This window comes from Rhinoderma darwinii, chromosome 11, assembly GCF_050947455.1.
Source record: "Rhinoderma darwinii isolate aRhiDar2 chromosome 11, aRhiDar2.hap1, whole genome shotgun sequence".
Taxonomy (NCBI): Eukaryota; Metazoa; Chordata; class Amphibia; order Anura; family Rhinodermatidae; genus Rhinoderma; species Rhinoderma darwinii.
The window spans coordinates 55164946-55183710 of record NC_134697.1 but is presented as its reverse complement, the minus strand read 5'-3'; the positions used below and the strand labels follow the sequence as shown (position 1 = coordinate 55183710).

General features: G+C 44.3%; 1 long non-coding RNA gene across 3 annotated transcripts in view; it reads right to left on the bottom strand.

The window, feature by feature from the left end:
• Positions 1–18765, bottom strand: part of LOC142663170 (uncharacterized) — a 59869-nt gene that overhangs the window by 13891 nt on the left and 27213 nt on the right. For 2 of the 3 annotated variants that reach the window (XR_012851051.1, XR_012851052.1), the window contains one exon: positions 10947–11022. The exons of the other annotated variant lie outside the window; for it this stretch is intronic. This is a non-coding gene — a long non-coding RNA (uncharacterized LOC142663170). The remainder of the gene's footprint in view (positions 1–10946; positions 11023–18765) is intronic. 3 annotated transcript variants of the gene reach the window in all.

Below are 18765 nucleotides of genomic sequence, written 5' to 3'. Positions count from 1 at the left end.
CCATCTTCAAAAGGGGCGATAGGCCTGAACTACGAAGACACATCCACCTTCTAGTGGCCCAGTAGGCCCTTGGCCCTAACTCTGCCAGTAACACAGAACAACAAGCCAGCTATCTTGCCAGCCCACTCCACCTATATATAGTTGTAACTACATGCTGTACCTCCTACACCGCGAAGAATGTAGATAATATTTGTGGCTGAATGCACCATCAGCAACAGCAAAAAAAACAACAACTTTTCATATTGTTAAGCTGAAAGCAAAAGTTAAAGTGGTTACGTTAACTTTCTGCTGCGTTTCATCTTTTTCCATAGCATTTCTCCTGGAACTCTACATCACACCGCAACCACCCCTATCTTACATGGCTATAACAACCACCTCTCTGCTGGGAAGGCTTTCCTCAAGAGTTTGGAGTGTAAGTGTGTCTGTGGGAATTTGTACCCATTTAGTCAAAAGAGCATTTGTGAAGTCAGGCACTAACTTTATGGACCTTGCTTTGTGTACAGGGGCACAGTCATACTAGAACAGAAAAAGGCCTTCCCCAAACTGTTTCAACAAATTTGGCAGCATATCATTGTCTAAAGTATCTTTGTATGCTGTAGCATTAGGCTGGGTTCACACGACCTATTTTCAGGCGTAATGGAGGCGTTTTACGCCTCGAATTACGTCTGAAAACCCGGCTCCAATACGTCGGCAAACATCTGCCCATTCATTTCAATGGTTTGCCGATGTACTGTGCCAACGACCTGTAATTTTACGTGTCGCTGTCAAAAGACGGCGCGTAAAATAACAGCCTCGTCAAAGAAGTGCAGGACACTTCTTGGGACGTAATTTGAGCCGTTTTTCATTGACTTCAATGAAGAACAGCTCCAAATTACGTCCGTAATGGACGACTCGCAAAACGCGAGTACGAGCAATTACGTCTGAAATTCAGGAGCTGTTTTCTCCTGAAAACAGCTCCGTAATTTCAGACGTAATTGCAGTTATCGTGTGCACATACCCTTAACATTACCATTCAATAGAAATAAGGTGCCTACCCCAAACCCTAAAAGACAGCCCCAGACCATTATTCTTCCGCCACCAAATTTTACACTAGGCACAATGCATTCCAGTGGGTAGCATTCTTCTGACATCCGACAAAGCCAGATTCGGCCATCAAACAGAGAGTGAAACATGATTCATCACTCTTGAGAGCACATTTCCACTGCTCCAGAGTCCGCTGATGGCGTGCTTTACACTACTACAACTGACGCTTGGCATTGTGCATGTTGATTTTAGGCTTGAGTGCAGCTGCTCAGCCACGGAAACCCACTTCTTGAGGCTCTTGAAGCACAGTTCTTGTGCTGATGTCACTTAATCTGTCACCAGATTATAAATTTCCTATCTCCTACATAATCTGATTGGCGCTGTAATGCAGATAACAACAGTGGTTTTTATTTTTAAAAACGATAATTTTTGACCAAGTTCCGCACAATTTTAGATTTATTCTAATTAGTTTCTTAATAGACAACTGGGCGTGTTTTTACTTTTTACCAACTGGGCGTGTTTTTACTTTTTACCAACTGGGCGTTGTACAGAGAAGTGTATGAGGCTGACCAATCAGTGAGCAATCAGCGTCATACACTTCTCATTGTTCCCGCCCAGCTTCTTTCACTGCACAATCACACTGTAAGGACTTATTTAGACGAACGTAAAATACATCCGCGCAACGCACCTGATTTTCACGCGCGTCGCACGGTGAGTCAATGGGTCCGTTCAGACAGTCCGTGATTTTCACACAGCGTGTGTCCGCTGCGTAAAACTCACGACATGTCCGTTCTTTGTGCGTATTCAATTTCACTAACTGACTTGTGACAAAGGTGTGCCACGTTTGAAGTCACTAACTCACAGTAGGACTCACATTACTACCAATGGTATTCTACGGAGATTATATGGCTGTGTGCTTGCTTGTACTCATCTCTTTGTCATAAGTGTGGCTGATACACCTGTACACAATTTTAAAATGGGTGTCCACATACTTTTGGCCATATAATGTATATGTGGCCGTATGTTCACAATTTAGCCTGAATGACATGTAATCGTCACGTGAACACAGTGTCTATTCGCTCTAGTGCTGTACTACATACATTTATTTTTATTAATTTATTTTTATTTAATAGAGAAATTAGGCTATGTTCACACCATCATGTTCTTATAGAGGAGCAGAACAAGGAAATAACGGAAGCAACAGTTCCGTTGCTCAACAGACACCATTGGCTTCTGGTTAGGGTGTTTGTGATTTTACTGGAGACAATAGCGCAGCATGCTGCACTATTGTCTCCGGTGATCTGCGGTGGAGGCCCCTAATGGAGCCTCCAACGCAGAAGTGAACGAAGCCTTAGATTTCATAAGAAGAGGATGCAGCTTTTTGGGGAAGCTTTATTGATTTATTTATTTATTTTTGTCTGGGATCAATTCCTAAGAAAGTGTAAACCCTCATGATGGATATAGTCTCGGTGCATAAAAATATGTTGAGGTTCCAGAGTAATGGCAGAATTATATTTTGTCAAATTTAACTTTTTGTTTAAAATGACTGCTTTTGTTCACACTGAGTTTTTTGCAGGCAGAAAAATCTGCCTCAAAATTCCTTCAGGAATATTGAGGCAGATTTTGACCTGCCTGCACTTTCTTTGCAGTGTATTTTGCGGCGTTTTTCGCTGCCTTTTTTGACCGTGGCCATTGAGCACCGCAGGCAAAAAACGTTGCGAAAACCGCCGGAAGAAAGAGCAAGACCCTTTTTTTTCCCCCGCGAGCGCTTTTCTTCCGCTCGTGGGAAAAAAATGTTTTTGCCTCCCATTGATATCAACGGGAGGCAATTTCAGCCGGTTTTTGGCGCTGTTTCCGCCGCGGTTACCGGTTCAAAAACAGCGCCAAAAAACTCAGTGTGAACTAGCCCTTAGAAGAGGAGGTGCTGTAAAGTTATCTCAGGGGTTCTTTATTAAGACGGGTAAACACCACTTCTCTATCTGCAAAATAAGCATCTTCCAATATAAAAGCTTGTAGACATTTATTAATGGGGTTCTAACTCAAGCTTCTTAGTGTATGCCGTGTTAAAAATAATTCATTGAGCGCTGATCTTGGGGTCCACAGCTTCATTAGAAAGCTGGGAACAGGACTTGTTAGAGACGTAGTACAAGTGAGTCTAGGACAATTATAATGGATCAGTGAGCAGATCCCCTACTCTATTTTATTTGCTTCGTATATACAGGGGAGTCCTGTCTCAGGTCTAACGTCTATTAGTTAGATGTCCATAAGAACACCGTTTTTGTCTTTGTATACATGGCATAATTCCCACATACAAAACAAATAGGGAACCTCCTGTCTTAGCACCTAGGAGAAATTACCCTCTTATAAGTGAGTGATGGATGGATGGATGGATGGATGGATGGATAGATAGTATTGGAAGTAAAGATTCACATCCATCTAGTTGCATGTTGTAGATTTTGTAATAAAAGCTTAAAGCATACCTACACTTTAAGATAACTTTCAGAATAAGCTGTCATATGGGTGTACATCAGGAATAACAATATTTCTGGCTATTGTATGACTTGTAATCTGCAACATTTTAGCAGGCTCTATCTCTAATTCTCAGTTGTCTCTGAAATAGTGAGTGGATGCTAACTGCTATCATGCCTTTTCTACACAGCACACAGAGAAGGGGACAATCCTGCTCTCCTATCTCTATCACATATATTTAGAAACAGCAGCAGCATGGAGGAGATTATACAGCAGTACTGAACAGTGTAACTGAGAATCCAGAACTGGGGTGAGATATAAATCTTACCAGAAAGCTGCAGCACGTCTGTGTGTGTATTTCTCACTTTGCTGCTGCCCCTCTCCATAAACATTTATGAACAGCTGGTCTTTCTCTCTCTCTACTGCTCCCTTCTTCCTTCCCTCTCTATAGACCTTTATGCTTGACAACAGGGGGTGGACAGCAGATTACAGGTACGGAGACACCTAGTAACAGTAACTTTACACAGAATATGCATGGATAAAACAACTATATTTTAACAGTAAGTAAATTACAACATTGTTATAAATCAGGTATATAAGGTATACTATTAGATTAGCATTTAAGTTGTTTGAAAAGTTAGTGGCCATTTAAGTTGTTTTTCATTATCAAACTTTTCTAAGTACAAGGTTGGCTCCAGTCCTGCCTTCGAATACACTGGAGTCCCTGATAATTTATCAGGGAACTGGCAATGAACTCACACACATTTGCCAGTTTACGCCCCACAAGAAAGACCTCTGTGTCTTTGCTGTTGCTTGGATGGTTGAATTCTAGAATTCAAAGGCAAACGACTGCCAGCTTACTGAGCAAAACAATCCTGCAATTTGATTGGATGGTGGCCAAGTGTACTCCCCAGAAGGAATTGGCTAATCTTATATCATAAGTCTGCTTCTGACACTTCAAGGGTCAATATTTTAAAGTGGAACCACTTGTTTTTTTAAGGAGACCTGGAAATGTACTGTTTTAATGCAGGATTCATATCAGGCTTTTCCTGAAAACAGCAATGAGAGAACACTATGGTTTAAAAAGTGCGTTAAAACATTGGTATACTTTTAACACAGGACCGCCACCAGTTTTGGGTGGACTCTTGATGACAATCACAGACACCCCCATTTCTCCCTCTGCCTCTTAGATCTACCCCACTGACCTGCAGTTGCCTTTTAATCATAATAGCAGGACCAAACTTTGTTTTGGCACATTGTGAATTCTAAGGCTATGCTCACACTGACATTATGTGGTCTGTTTAAAACAGAAACTATGATGCTGTGCCATATCTGTTGTACGACGGATCCAGACGGCAACCGACAGGCCCTATTGACTTTTAATGGGGTTCATCTGGGTTTGTCAAGGTTTCTGTAGTTTCGGCAGCAAGAATAGTGCTGCATGCTAGACTATTCTTTCCATCAAAAGTGATTTTACTTACAGTATCTGGTACTGATTTTGAGTTACAGTATGTTTTAAAGCCCAGAGCTACATTCACAATTCCGCTGGATTTAGAGCTGAACTCTTGCAGGCAACTCTACAGCAATCTGATGTAGAAAAAAACAAGAATGTAGTGCAGCACAGAATTGCATTATAGGAGTTAGCTAAGCTGTTAGGAGAGTGTCTGTCAACAAACTGCAGGCTGGTTCCATAGCAATCAGCAGAACTATGAATATAGCTCTGGAATGTGACTTATTCTTTAAGTCATTAAGTCAGGATCAGTACAAGGTATGTAAAGCAAAGTATCTACAAAGTTATAATTTTTTTATATAGATCATATATAGTGTTCAAAGTTGAGCATATTCTTTACATGTTTTTTTAATCATGGAAGTTGCCGTTAACAAATCAAATCTAATTCTAAGTTACTTACACACATCAGTTTTGGAAAATTCAACTCATAGTAAATAATAAAGTGTCAAACTAGCAAATAAACTGTGTGACTGTGGCCTCATTTACACGAGCGTGATATACGCGCGTGCTTTTCACGTGTGTCGTACGCACCTGTATTAGTCTATGGGGCAGTGCAGTGCGTGAATTTAGCGCAGTGCGAGTGCGTTGCGTAAAACTCACGACATGTCCTATATTCGTGAGTTGTTCGCGCATCACGCACCCATTGAAGTCAATGGGTGCGTGAAAAACACGCATGCCACACGGAAGCACCTGCGTTGGATGCGCGTTTTTCACGCATCACTTGTTATGTCCATGCAAATGACTTTATAAAACTGGTCCAAACAAGCACAAACCAGGAAGTGCTTGAGTTTCCTCTGCGAGTTGGCCACAGTGAAAACTCCACCCAGACAAGTGCAGGCATGCCGCGTGGGATGGATGTCGAGAGGCTTATCTGCCTGGTGCAGGAGAGGTCCGAAATATGGGACACCCGTGCGGAGTCCTACCATGACCGCTCAGCCAAGGAGGACGCATGGGAGCATATAGCCCAGGCGCTGTTTAGCACAGAATGGGAGAGAGGCAGGACCCGCGACCGCACTAGAATGGGTGAGTACATGTCTTTCTAAACGATGCAATGTCAGCCCTATTGAAGTAGTGTGTCCCTGTCTTGGTCTTTTGCAAAATGCCCTACTTTCGTTTTGTGTTGCTGCCGCATCACCGTGTAGAATGTACTTTGCTGTGTAGGGCCCCTTATGTATTTGAGGGCCGATTTGTTTGTGCGTTACCACAATGTGTGACCTTGTTTTTGTTGTTCATCCTACAGTCCAGGATATAAAAACACGCTGGCGGAGCTGCAGGGACCAATTCCGTCGTGAGATGGGCGACAGAGGCCACAGTGGGGATGGGGCTTCCCAAAAACGGCCCTATATGTACAGTAAGCAGCTCATGTTCCTGAAGGATATCATGGAGATGTGATCGTAAGTAAATGTTCTATTGCATGCGTAAATGTTTGTTTGCAGATGTCATGGTCACCATAAAGCATTTTTGGCCAATGATGTCTATTGGTTGCTCATTATGTTTTTCAATTACAGAACGACGGACAATTTGAATGACACAGAGGAGGAGAGTGACCAGCCCGAGTCTCTGCCAGGACCCGGTCCCAGTAGAGTCGGCCCCTGCCGAACTCTCTCCGCCAGAAACCCCCCCCCCCCCGCGACCACCAGCAAGATGCCGATGCAGTCAGCAGGCAGCCGCTGGGGCCCAGGTTGATTCTCACGTCCTGGAATACCTGCGTCGAGCGGCCGACGAAGACGGGCAGGATTTTTTTGCCAGGGGAATCGTACCACTGCTGCGGAGGGTACCAGTGGATAGGGTGCCACGCCTCCACTCGCCCATTATTTCCATGATAGATAGCGCCACACCCCCCCAACAATCCTCACCACTGCTTCACAGCTATCGAGCAGTGGCGAGGATTCCACCACATCAAATTACCCTGCCCTAATGCACCCACCCACCCCCAGCGCACGGCCACACCCTTATCGACCTGGGCCTGCCCATTTTTCCCCTGGTCCTCTGCCTGCCCGCGAGCAGCATTTGCCGCAATACAGCAGAGGTCCAGAACCCTTCGCTCCCCCTTTCCATGGACCCAGTTACCAGGCCCATCATCAGCACCACTATGCTGGAGAGGAACATCCTCAGCAGCTCCATGGCCAGCCAGCATAGTGGTACTGAAATGCCCGCGTACTCTTCCCCGGGCCGACCAACGCTCATTTTTGAAGGGCTGCATAGTTTGCCCACATCTGTTTTGCACCATGTTGGTGTTTATTTTTTTTTGTATGGTTCTTTTGCACCCCGTTTTTGTTGTGCATTAAACATTAAAACGAAGGTGTTTACAGTTGCAATTGCATGGTGTTATTTTTTAAACCCCCTCCCCAAAATGATTACCTCAAATGTATATTACTGTACACTCACACACTGCTGGGCTTGTCCCAATATAATTGCACACGTTCAGTGAGGTATTAGTTCATCTTTCGGGGTTTGCCATTGTTTGTAAGAGATGTGAATGTTGGCGTGCTGTCATGTGCCAATAGCCACAGAAAGGGCAGTCGCGATTGGAGGAGAATTTAATTTGGGCGAACATAATTCATTCTCATGCAAACAGTTTCAGGACTGGCAAATGGCAAGTACAAACCCCAACAGATGTAAGCTCGCAACCCACGTCAAGGGTCCTCATGTATTGCGAGTCCCTAACACTACAAGCCCCTAACCTAAAACAACAAACACTGGCCACTTAGGACCTGTGGACACAATAAACAAAGAAATATGCGACCCTTTAAATGACATCAAGCCCCCATGGTGCGGTTCCTGATGGGCTCTCAAAATATGCAGCCAAACTCTGAGTCCGGATGTGAGATCTCCCTAGTGGAATTGCCAGGACAGTGTTGCTGGTGGGTGCATGTGTTAGTATATATTCTGCATCAAACGTTGCATCATGAATGCGGCAGAAGTTATGCAGAACTACACACGCTTGTATGACACGTGTCACATTCTGCGGTGACAATTGCATTGTAGACAGAAACACCCGCCACCTGTTAGACATAACATTCCACACATCTTCGAGCTCGGCATAGGCGGAGATTGAACATGCGTCGACGCTCATCCAAGCCCCTTCTTGCAAAAGGTCGCATTAATTGCCTTGTCAGGGCAAACCCCTCATCTGCAACTATGACATATGGTATTGGTGGGCCGATGGAGCCAGGGAGGATGGAAGGTTTCGGCACCGCCAGTTGATTATTCCAAAGTCGTTTACCCATTCTGGATGAACGGAATATGCGGGCATCAGCAGAGCTGCCATACGAGCCTATGTCTACAATCGTGAAACAATAATTAGTGTCCACCAAGGCCAACAACACGATGGAAAAAAACAGTTTGTAGTTATAGTATCGCGAGCCACTGCGTGGGGGCTTCTTCACACGAATGTGCTTGCCGTCTAGGGCACCAATACAATAAATTGAGTTGCTCGAAGAAATCCGTCCGAAATGCGAAGCCACTGTTCTGTCGTGGGCTGAGGCATGACCGTGGTCTTTAATCTCTGCCACAGCACAACACAGGTGGATATCACAATGAAGGAAATGGTGGTCACTCCCAAAAGAAACTCAAAATGTAACGAATGGTAACTATTGGCTGTGGCCAGAAATCTAAAGGCAAGATAAAGCCAAAACAATAATGAACACATGTTAGGGCGGACTTGTAAAACATACAGCGTCCTCCAAGAACTAATTGCAACTGCACACATACCTCAAGGTCACAAGCAGTCGTTCCTCTGGGGAAATGCAGCGTCTCATGTTGGTATTCTGGTAGGTGATTCCAGGGCGAATCTGCGCAAGCAGAAGATCAAAGGTGGACACAGACATGCGGCAGAACGCACAGAATTTTTCGGGGTGTAAGTCCTCATACAGAGTATGAAAGTGCCCTTTGGAGGTTCGTTGGGCCACAAGTGAATGAACCCAAATCTGACTTCTTCTACGCGGCTGGTGCTGCACCATGGCTCGCCGTTCGCCAAAACGACGCAAAATCATCCACGCAAGCAGCACACGTGCCAGCGACTGAGAAGGCATAAATGTGGCTTGAAAATCAAAACACGTGTCAACTGTTTAAACACACACTAGGGTTTCAGCAGAGGCTGCAATAAGGCTCACAACCTGTTCACCCAGCAAGCAGGGGTTGGGCCAGCCTGCCTATTTGTAGGCTGGCCTCGCATTAACTACCCCTACGTTTTCATGTGCGTTAAAAAAGCAGCAATGCAGCGTATACGCATGCCAAATGCAATGGCAACGCGCGCAATACGCTGCGTTTTTACGCGCGCAAAACGCACACGCTCGTCTCAACCAGGCCTTAGAAATACAGCTGAAATATGGCTTATTGAAGAAGCTGCTGCTTCCAGCTCAAGTCTAAGCAAAACCTGCTTATAACATTGAAACTATTTTTATGTTTGATATATAGAATTAAATGTCAGGTTGATAAAAAAATAAAAAGGACTAAGTCTGGGTTCACACCTGTGTTCAGCTTTCCGTTGTTTTGCTCCATCAGAGAAGCAGAACAACGGAAATACTGTTCTACGACGAACACCACAGGCGGCCGACGGAACCCATGGACTTTAATGGGTTCAGTCGGGGTGAATGTGGTTTTACCTGGAAACAATAGTGCAACGTGTATTTTCAGCCGTCTCTGCGATGGAGGCCCTTAGCAGAGTCTCCATGCAGATGTGACGAGGTCTAAGTAGTATATATAATGCAAGGGGTTCTGTTATTTGAGAGGTTTACATAAATGTCACCCTATTCAAATATTGAAAAGAAAGCAAAAAGATTGATAGAGTAACAAATGAATATTAAGGTGGGCATGCCATTTGTTCCTTTACTATATTCTAAAGAATGCAAAGAAAGGTGATTTCAAGGGAGCCATGTTTACTCAGAAGACAGAAATTTCTCTGTAGCTTCTTCTCACCCCTAGACAGGTAAAACCAAGGAGAAAAAACTTATAGCATGCCTGAATTTTTCATTCCTTTGGGACGGCATTGCGTTGGCAGCATTCCGTGTTTACCATCAGTCCCAGTAGCGTAGCTAGCAGGGATGCAGGAGGGGGGGGGGGTGGCCTCTGGCCCACTTAGATAGTGGGGTCCGTCCCCCAGTGGTGGTGTGTCCCGGTTTCAACAGTATCTGTGTCCTCAGGATGCAGATACAGTTGAATTCAATGCTGGAGCCCAGAGCCGATGGCTCCTTGCTCCAGCATTCACTGTGTAATGCAAGCTCCAGCTGTGAGTGGCTCAAGGCAGACAGGAGAAGTGTAGTGACGTCATCGCGCCTGTCTGCATAGAGCCACATGCTGCACAGAGTGTGGGAACGGAATAGGTAAATATTTATTTTATTATTTTTTTATTAGGCTCTATACTGTGTGGTGGCAGCTATGGGGGCATTATACTGGGTATGGGGGGGGGCCGCAATAGGGAAGTTTACTCTATATGGGCAGCTTTAGAGGCATTATACTGTATGGGGCAGCTATTGGGGCATTACACTGTATGAGGGCAGTTTTGGGGGCATTATACTGTATGAGGGCAGCTATGGGGGCATTATACTGTATGGGGCAGATATGGGGGCATTATACTGTATCGGGCAGCTATGCGGGATTATACTGTATAAGGGCCATTATGGGGGCATTATACGATGTGGGGGCAGCTATAGGGGCATTACACTATATGGAGCAGACTAAGAGGTCATTATACTGTATATTGTTGGAGGCCCACTCAGATGTATTTCACCCCCACCCCCGTGCTAAAGCCCTAGCTGTGCCTCTGAGCAGTCCTATGTAAAACTACAGCCAATACATTGTGATATCATGAAGAGCTCATTTATAAACTCACCCTCCTATAATGCTACATTTTATACCTAGATTTTCTGACACTAGTTCCGATGTACGGATGTACTTATTAATGGAAGCAGGAAGTCGGGAAACTAGAAGATATTTTACTTACCATAGTGTAGGTGTCTGGGAGACAATTCACTGCATATCGCTGGCTCTAGAGGTCCTGTGACTTGGATCTCACAATCCTGTTAAGGGAAGGTATGCATTTTTGATACAAATAGAAGAGTAATTCAGTCTAGCTTGTGGTGCTGGAAAATAGAAATGTGTTTGTGAGATAACGGGAAACCATAAATTAGAAAAACAATGTAATATAAGTAGTTCATTTCATGGCCAGGCACAAGGTAATTAAAAAGAAAATTCCGGTGTTTTCCTGTTACTAATAAACCTGTTTGCGCAGACTGTACACAGACTGAACCTTCTCTTCTGGATATGAGCAGACCTTCCTCCATACAGACGACATCAGGTGACTCACACCTGTCTACACCTATGAGAGCAGCATGAGTAGCCAAGAATGACACACGAGGCCTCTAAGAGGAAGTCAGATTACTATAAAAATGGTCACTAAAAATATGACACTGACAATTATCATGTTTCTGTTTCTGCAATGTATATAATAAGTCAGGCCAAGATTTATAATCTGTAGACTGGAATATTACTTTTATTTTACACAGTAGCTAAAAGCATTAAACTAAAGCAATTACAAGAACGTTTCTGGTTCTTTACCAGTATTGGTGGCTGCCGTCAGGTCCATGATGTCTGTTGCTTTTATCCCAAATGTGGAATGTCATAGATTTTCACTCTTCAAGGATAAATCGTAGGGCATGGGCACATGGCAAAGCCACATGCACAAATTCTGTATGGAGTCGCCCTCCTTGTGCCGCTGTATGGCACCTCCATGGGGAAAGCGTCCAGGGGGAGAATAGTAAGGCATGTGATTTCTCACGGATTAACAGAAAAGCTAGTAATACTTAGACCACCGGTGGTTCTACCATAATGATCTAAGTGTGATTCAGTAGATCCATGGGAGGTCCAGGTATTGAGGCCTTTAATAAAACGCTAAAAAGCAGCTATATTATGTCTGAAATTGATCTTAAAGCAAAACTCCACTTCCAAATCACAGTCAAGCATGCAGCTCAGTGTTGATTTGTGGTAAAGAAACTGTCAGCAAGCAGGTTAGCTAATGGTGAAAGATATTATTATTGATACTTGAATACCAATGGTAGTTCATTATTGTATTGACCTATGCGTACCCAATGTAGGTACAGTATTAGCTGTTCATTAGTTAATTTAATTAACTCAATTGATGGGTACTAATGAGCTAAACTGTGAGTGTTTTGGGCTGTGGTTCTGGTGCGTTTGCTATGATTACCTCAAAATTGTGGTAAATTGCCATGGTTTTTGCAAAATGGCGGCAAGAGCACAGCACTTTTTTATTGATTTCTCAGTTATTGCGGCAAAAAAAGCACCAAAACCAGTGTGAAAACCCAGCCTTAAGATTTTTCACGCTGTAGTTTGGGCAGTGGCATAACTATCGCTGTAAAAGCCATAGCGGCTACTACGGTGCCCGCAGCATCAGGGGGCCCGTGCCCCATGCCCGGTGGTATTGCTATGGCTGCTACAGCGGCAGTTATGCCACTGACCAAACCACAGCGTGAAAAACCTTAAGATTCGGTTTTGGTTTTTTTTTTCCTTAGGACACAGATACTATTGAACACTATGCATACCTCCCAACCGTCCCGGGCGGCCGGGGCTAAGTCCTGCTGACTGTCAACTGTATCTGCGTCTTCAGGACACTGATACAGTTGAACCCAATTCTGAAACGGAACCATCAGCTCCCTGCTTCAGAATTAGTTCAGAGCGGAGGAGCAGAGGGGAGCTCCTCCGCTCGCCAAGGACTCCCCGGGCACAGCACTCCTTTAAGCATTGTGCTCAGGGAAGCCCTTGATGTCACTATCCATATATGGACAGTGACATCAGTAGCTACTCCTTGAGCGGAATCCCCGTTGCTGATGATCTGGCCGGGGATTCCGCTCCTAGTTGGAAACCCCTGAGGTCACTGTCCATATATGGACATTGACAACAGGGGCTCCTCCTGAAGTGCGGAATCCCCGACCAGAGTTGGCAACGGGGATTCAGCTGAAGAAGTAGCCACTGACGTCACTGTCCATATATGGACAGTGACATCAGGGCTTCCCTCTTGGAGTGGAATCCCCAGCCTTTGCTTTGGCTGGGGATTCCACTCCTAGAGGGAGTCCCATCAGCGCTATCTACAGAGGGGTTGGCACTATCTTTAAGGGGGGCAGCTAGGGAGTCATTATACTGCATGGGGCAGCAATGGGGGAGCAATGGGGGCCTTATGTTGTATGGGGGCAGCTTTGGGGGCATTGAGGTGTATGGGGCAGCTATGGGGGCATTATACTGTATGGGGCATCTGTGTTCGCATTATACGGTATGGGGCATCTGTGTGGGCATTATACTGTATGGGGGAATCTGTGTGGGCATTATACTGTATAGGGGCATTATACTGTATAGGGCAGCTATGAGGGCATTATGCTACATGGGGCCAGCTATTGGGCATTATGCTGTATGGGGGAATTAGGGTGGTCATTATCTGTATGGAAGAATCTGTGTGGTCATTATACTGTATTGGGGAATTTGTGTGGGCATTATACTATATGGGGGCATCTGTGTGGGCATTATACTGTATGGGTGCATGTATGGGTTGGTATATTGTATGGTGGCATCTATGGGAGCATTATACTGTATGGTGTCAGCTATGGGGACATTATACTGTGTGGGGGCAGCTATTTGGTATTATACTGTGTGGGAGGCACTATGGGAGCCTGTTACTGTGTGGGCTGAACCGGGTGTGTATGGGTGGGGATTGGGTGGGATTAGAGGTGTGGCTTAAAAGAAAAAGATTTGCCGCACTGTGCGCGTGCACAGCATCGGTTGTCCCTCTTCGTGATAATTTCTAGTTGGGAGGTATGCACTATGGCAAAGCAGGGAGATATCTCCCTGCTCTGCCATTTACTAGGCTACAGCCTACAGGCCACGTTCAGCATGCAAACTATCAGGCGGAGGGACTGGATCCCTGTGCAGGCCGACGTGAGGACATCACTGGATCACGGCGGCCTACGCAAGGATCCCGTCGGCGTTGAGGATTTTTTGGAGACGCTCCGTTTGTCACCGGAACGGGCCTAGGTACATATATATTATTGTTGTTTTATTTGTGTGGGGGCGCTATCTTCAAGGGGGAGGTGGGGGGTGCTATCTACAGGGGGGACTGTATGGCACAATCTACAGGGGGGACTGTATGGCAGAATCTACAGGGGGCTCTATGGCACTATCTACAGGGGGGCTGTGTGTGGCACACAGGGGAGGGGGGGCCCAGTCAAAAAGCTTTCTATGGGGCCCAGTCTTTCCTAGTTATGCCCCTGGGATTAGGCACATTTTTTTGCCGCAAAAACCACAAAATCGTGACAAAATGCGGTTGCTTTATCACGAATATCACAAAAAATACAGAAATTTTACACAATTTTGTAGTAATCACGGCAAACAAACGCACCAATATCGCAACGTAAAAACCCAGCCTAATACACTCATAGTTTAGCTCATTAACATATGTATAGCTAATACTGTATCTGCATTGGGTAAGCATTTGTTAATATTCTAATGAACTACCATTGGTATTCAAGTAAAAATAATAATATCTTTCAACAGGAACTAACCTGCTTGCTTGCTGATAGTTTCTATAGCACAAATTACACTGAGCAGAAAAAGTTCAAACAAAGCAAACCCACGTTCCATTCAGAGCAGTATACCATTATAAGTAGTGACACGCACAAACCATAATATGTTCTGTTAACAAAAGTTATCCTGCTTGTAGCCAGTTTCCAGATAGAAACATAGAAAATCCAACAGAAAAACTCATGCCTGCGTTTGTAGGAAACCGGAGGCATACAAAGGTACAATAGATCTCTATATTACGACTCTACAACTTGGAGGTTGTACAGAGCTGTAATACTTCATGTGCATGAACCCTTAAGATTCCAAAGACAATTAGTTATATCGACATTAATAGATACATACAGCATTGATTGATTCTTCAGTGTCAATGAAATCAAATAGGTGTCACGCAGGTCAGCTATGCTTGGCAATCTATACAACCCTTGCTTTTATAACAATTCCATTTTCCTAACATGATAACTGAGGTCCCTGCTGATATACGAGACACAGAATATTTCAGACTCACCAAAAATATAATCAGCTGTTACATTAACTTCCATTGAACTTTTAAAGTCCTCCAGACTTGGCATACTTGTGCAGATATTGTGTCTCGCTTCGTATTCATTTCCTTCCTTTTGCACTCTATAGACCTGATAACAGTGGTTTCTGATTTTGAGAACATTTTGCCTCCAAGCTTTTTCATGTACTTTCATGTGCTGATATACAGCGCATCACGTAATATTAGTCCCTTTACGTAGTTTTTTAAAACACATTTACACATAAGAATTTGATTTACATAACTGCATAATGTGTTTAGTTCTGCATGAGAATATTGTGACGCTGGGTTCCTTGACTCCATTTAGGGTGGGACAGGCCCCCCAGAGGATCCTCTAGTAGGCCCAGGCTCTGACACATTAATGGGGCCCAAAGGTCCAGCAGAAGATGACCCCATTTGGAGCGGACTTTGGACAATCAAAAGTACAAAAAAAAAAGATGGTGGCACTTCCCCATCCACAAGTGTCTATAGCACAAAGTGCTTTCAAAAGGATTTGGGGTTGCAGTAGGGTATCTTGTAGCCACCCTAATTTAAATGGGTTCTGCCTATGTAATGTATAGTCTGTAGAGTCTTCTGAAATTCTTAAACACCCCGTTTCTTCACAAAAGTAATAAAGAAGGTGATTGGTATACATTTCCATAGAGCATCTACTGTAAATACAAGTTTAGGTATGATGTGAATGAAATTCTATATTGCCAATGTATTTCATATTAGTTTTGTGTATTCAGATAGGCATGGTAGTTTAATATAACATGTCTAGACAATGTAAAAAGTGCATACCACGACAGTGTTGTTTTTACCGATGGCAGCATGTTGACTCAGTGGCTAGCACAGCTGCCAGGGATGTAACTAAAGGGACATGGGCCATAGTGCAAAAGTTCAGCTTGGGCCACCCAGCACAACTTTTCTTTGTGGATGTGGTCCACCCGAAACTTTCAGCTGTACCGCTGGGTCTATTCAGCAATCTGTCAATGCAGCATGAGTAGCCAGGCTAGGGTCCTAAAAGATCAGAGGCAGAAGTCCCAAAATATATTATATATATCGACAAGTGAAAAGTGAATACAGTACAGTTAAATTCAGTGTCTCACAGGTGACATCCTCTCTGACAAATCGACTGTTTGTTTTCCCATTTCTTTTCTATCCAGGTCCAGACCGCCATGAAGAATTCTTCCAGCTATGTCTCTGCTTACAAATGACCTATCCATCTGCTACCACCAATGTCCCTCTCAGCGCCCCTACACAGTAAAAATGCCCCCTTTGTGCCCCACACATTGCTAGTGCCCATGTTTATGCCCCACAAATAGCGCCTCCACTCATTAATAATTCCCCCATTGTGTCCACCACAATATAATAATCCCTACACTGTGCTCCACTGTAATAATGCCCAACAGTAATAGTGCCTTCCTTTGTACCACTAATAATACCCCTTTAAATCCCCCATAGTAATAATCCCCCTTTGTGCCCGCACAAGGTATTAGTGCCCCTTTTGTGCCCCCAAAAGTAATACCCCCTTTGTGCCCCCATAGTAGTAACACCCCTCTGTGCCCACACAAAGTAATAGTGCCTCCCTTGTGCTCCCAAATTAACAAAACCCTCTGCAGTCTGGGAAAAAAAACTGTGGGATGCACAGCCGCAGCCAGCCCTTAGTACTAAAGAAATGTACAGCAGTGCTGTGATCTGACCGCACAAATTAAACAAAAGGACAAACTTTATTACTCTACCGCTCTGCTGCCTCCTTCTCCCCTGTCTCCTCCTCTCCAGATCACCTACTCTGAGAGTAGGAGAGAGGGGTGAAAGAGTTAGGGGAACTGTATCAGGCAGCAGAGTGGTGTACTAATGAGGTTTGTCCGCTTGTATTTGTTGGACGTCTTCAACCTCGACTTCTATAGCTACGCCACTGAGCAGAGGGGAACATCTGCATAGGGTTGGTATGTTCTCCCTGTGCTTACTTTGGTTGTCTACAGGTACACTGGTTTCCTCCCACACCCAAAGAAAAAACATACTGAAAATGTAATTGTCTTCTTCTGAAATTGGCCCGAGTGTGTGTAAAGGGGGTTTTACACAGGACAATTATCGTGCAGACGAGCGTTCGTATAAGTCGACGACGCTATTGCTTCCAGCAAAACGATGGGTCTGGTGCACAACACAGACAAACGGAAACCATGGGCACCAGATCCGTCACCATTGAAATCAATGGTGATGGAAACGGAAACCTATGGTTTCCGTTCGTGTCAGTTTGTGTCTGTTCAGGGTCTTGTTCTGACGGAAAGCACAGATGGAACATCAGAACGGGACCCCAACGCAGATGTGAACAGAGCCTAAGGCTAGGTAAGGCTATCTTCACACCTGCATTCTGGGTTCCGTTGTTCTGCTCCGTAACAGGAGCAGAACAGGGAGAATACCGGAAGAACTGGATCTGACGCATGATAGAAACCAACGGCGCCCGACAGAACCCATTGACTGTCCATTGACTGTAATAAATTATGTCTGATTTCCGTCCTGGTTTCTGTCATTTTGCTGGACAAAATATGCAGCATGCTGCGCTATTTTGTCTGGCAAAAATAATAAATCTGTGACGGAGGCCGCTAATGGAGCCCCCAATGTCTTAGCGAAATACATGTCCTACATCGTTCATTTAAAGAAGATTGAGACCTGGTTCAGTTAGGCCAATGATGAGGGTCCAAAGGAAGGTTGGACAGTAATTTAAAACTTTGATAAAATCCCATGATCGGTTATTTAGCTTTTTATGAGATTGGCAGTTTTACGTATGTAGGAGTTCATACTTGAGGAGTGTAGAGCTGGCCATACACATAACATGAAAGATCTTGGCCATTTCGGACAACCATCGTTTTAAAATTGTATGTGAACGATCGATGGCCAATGGCAGACTACTGGCTGCCAAAAAAGTGTTATGTGACGTGGGATTTTTTCCGGCTTTCTTCGGCTGAAATTAGACATGTATGGCATGATAGGCCAATTACGATTTGGCGCAAGCGCATTCTGTTGTGTTACACTATTTTTCTTTTAACTATGTGCCTGATCTGTCAGTTTAGCCTGGTATTTGGATGGATACAGGAGATACAAGGCATCTTTAATAAATAACATGGCATCTTAAGTGTCTGGTCAGCTTAAGTGGGTTGCCCAGGATCCCCAAAAAACGGTCCAATGGGGGGGAATTCCATATAATAAAAGCATTATTTATTTATTAAATCCCTGCCGTTCTTTATTTAACGTGATGCAATGATGATATCACGTCAACGCACTTGTGTCGTGACGTCAATACTGCTGCTTAGTAAACAAATACCGGCGGGAAGCACTGGAGCGATGGCGCAAAAGCGGTGGGGAATTTTACAGATAAGTAATGCTTCTTTTATTCTTTTAGGGTATTTTCCCACACAGACCATCTCTTTGGTGATCCCCAACAGCCCCTTTAAGCCCCAGAAGTGACAGGGACAGAAGTGAACTCTATGTACAGCCCTATAGAGCATGTTGCCGCTATAAAAAAGACTAACATAGTAATTATAATAATAATGATATTGCACTAGTTGCAGATATACAGTTACATATATCTGAAGAAAGTGTAGGAATTGAATAGGATATGGTAATTAGTCTCTTAAGACTGTCCACTGGTTACTATAAGCGG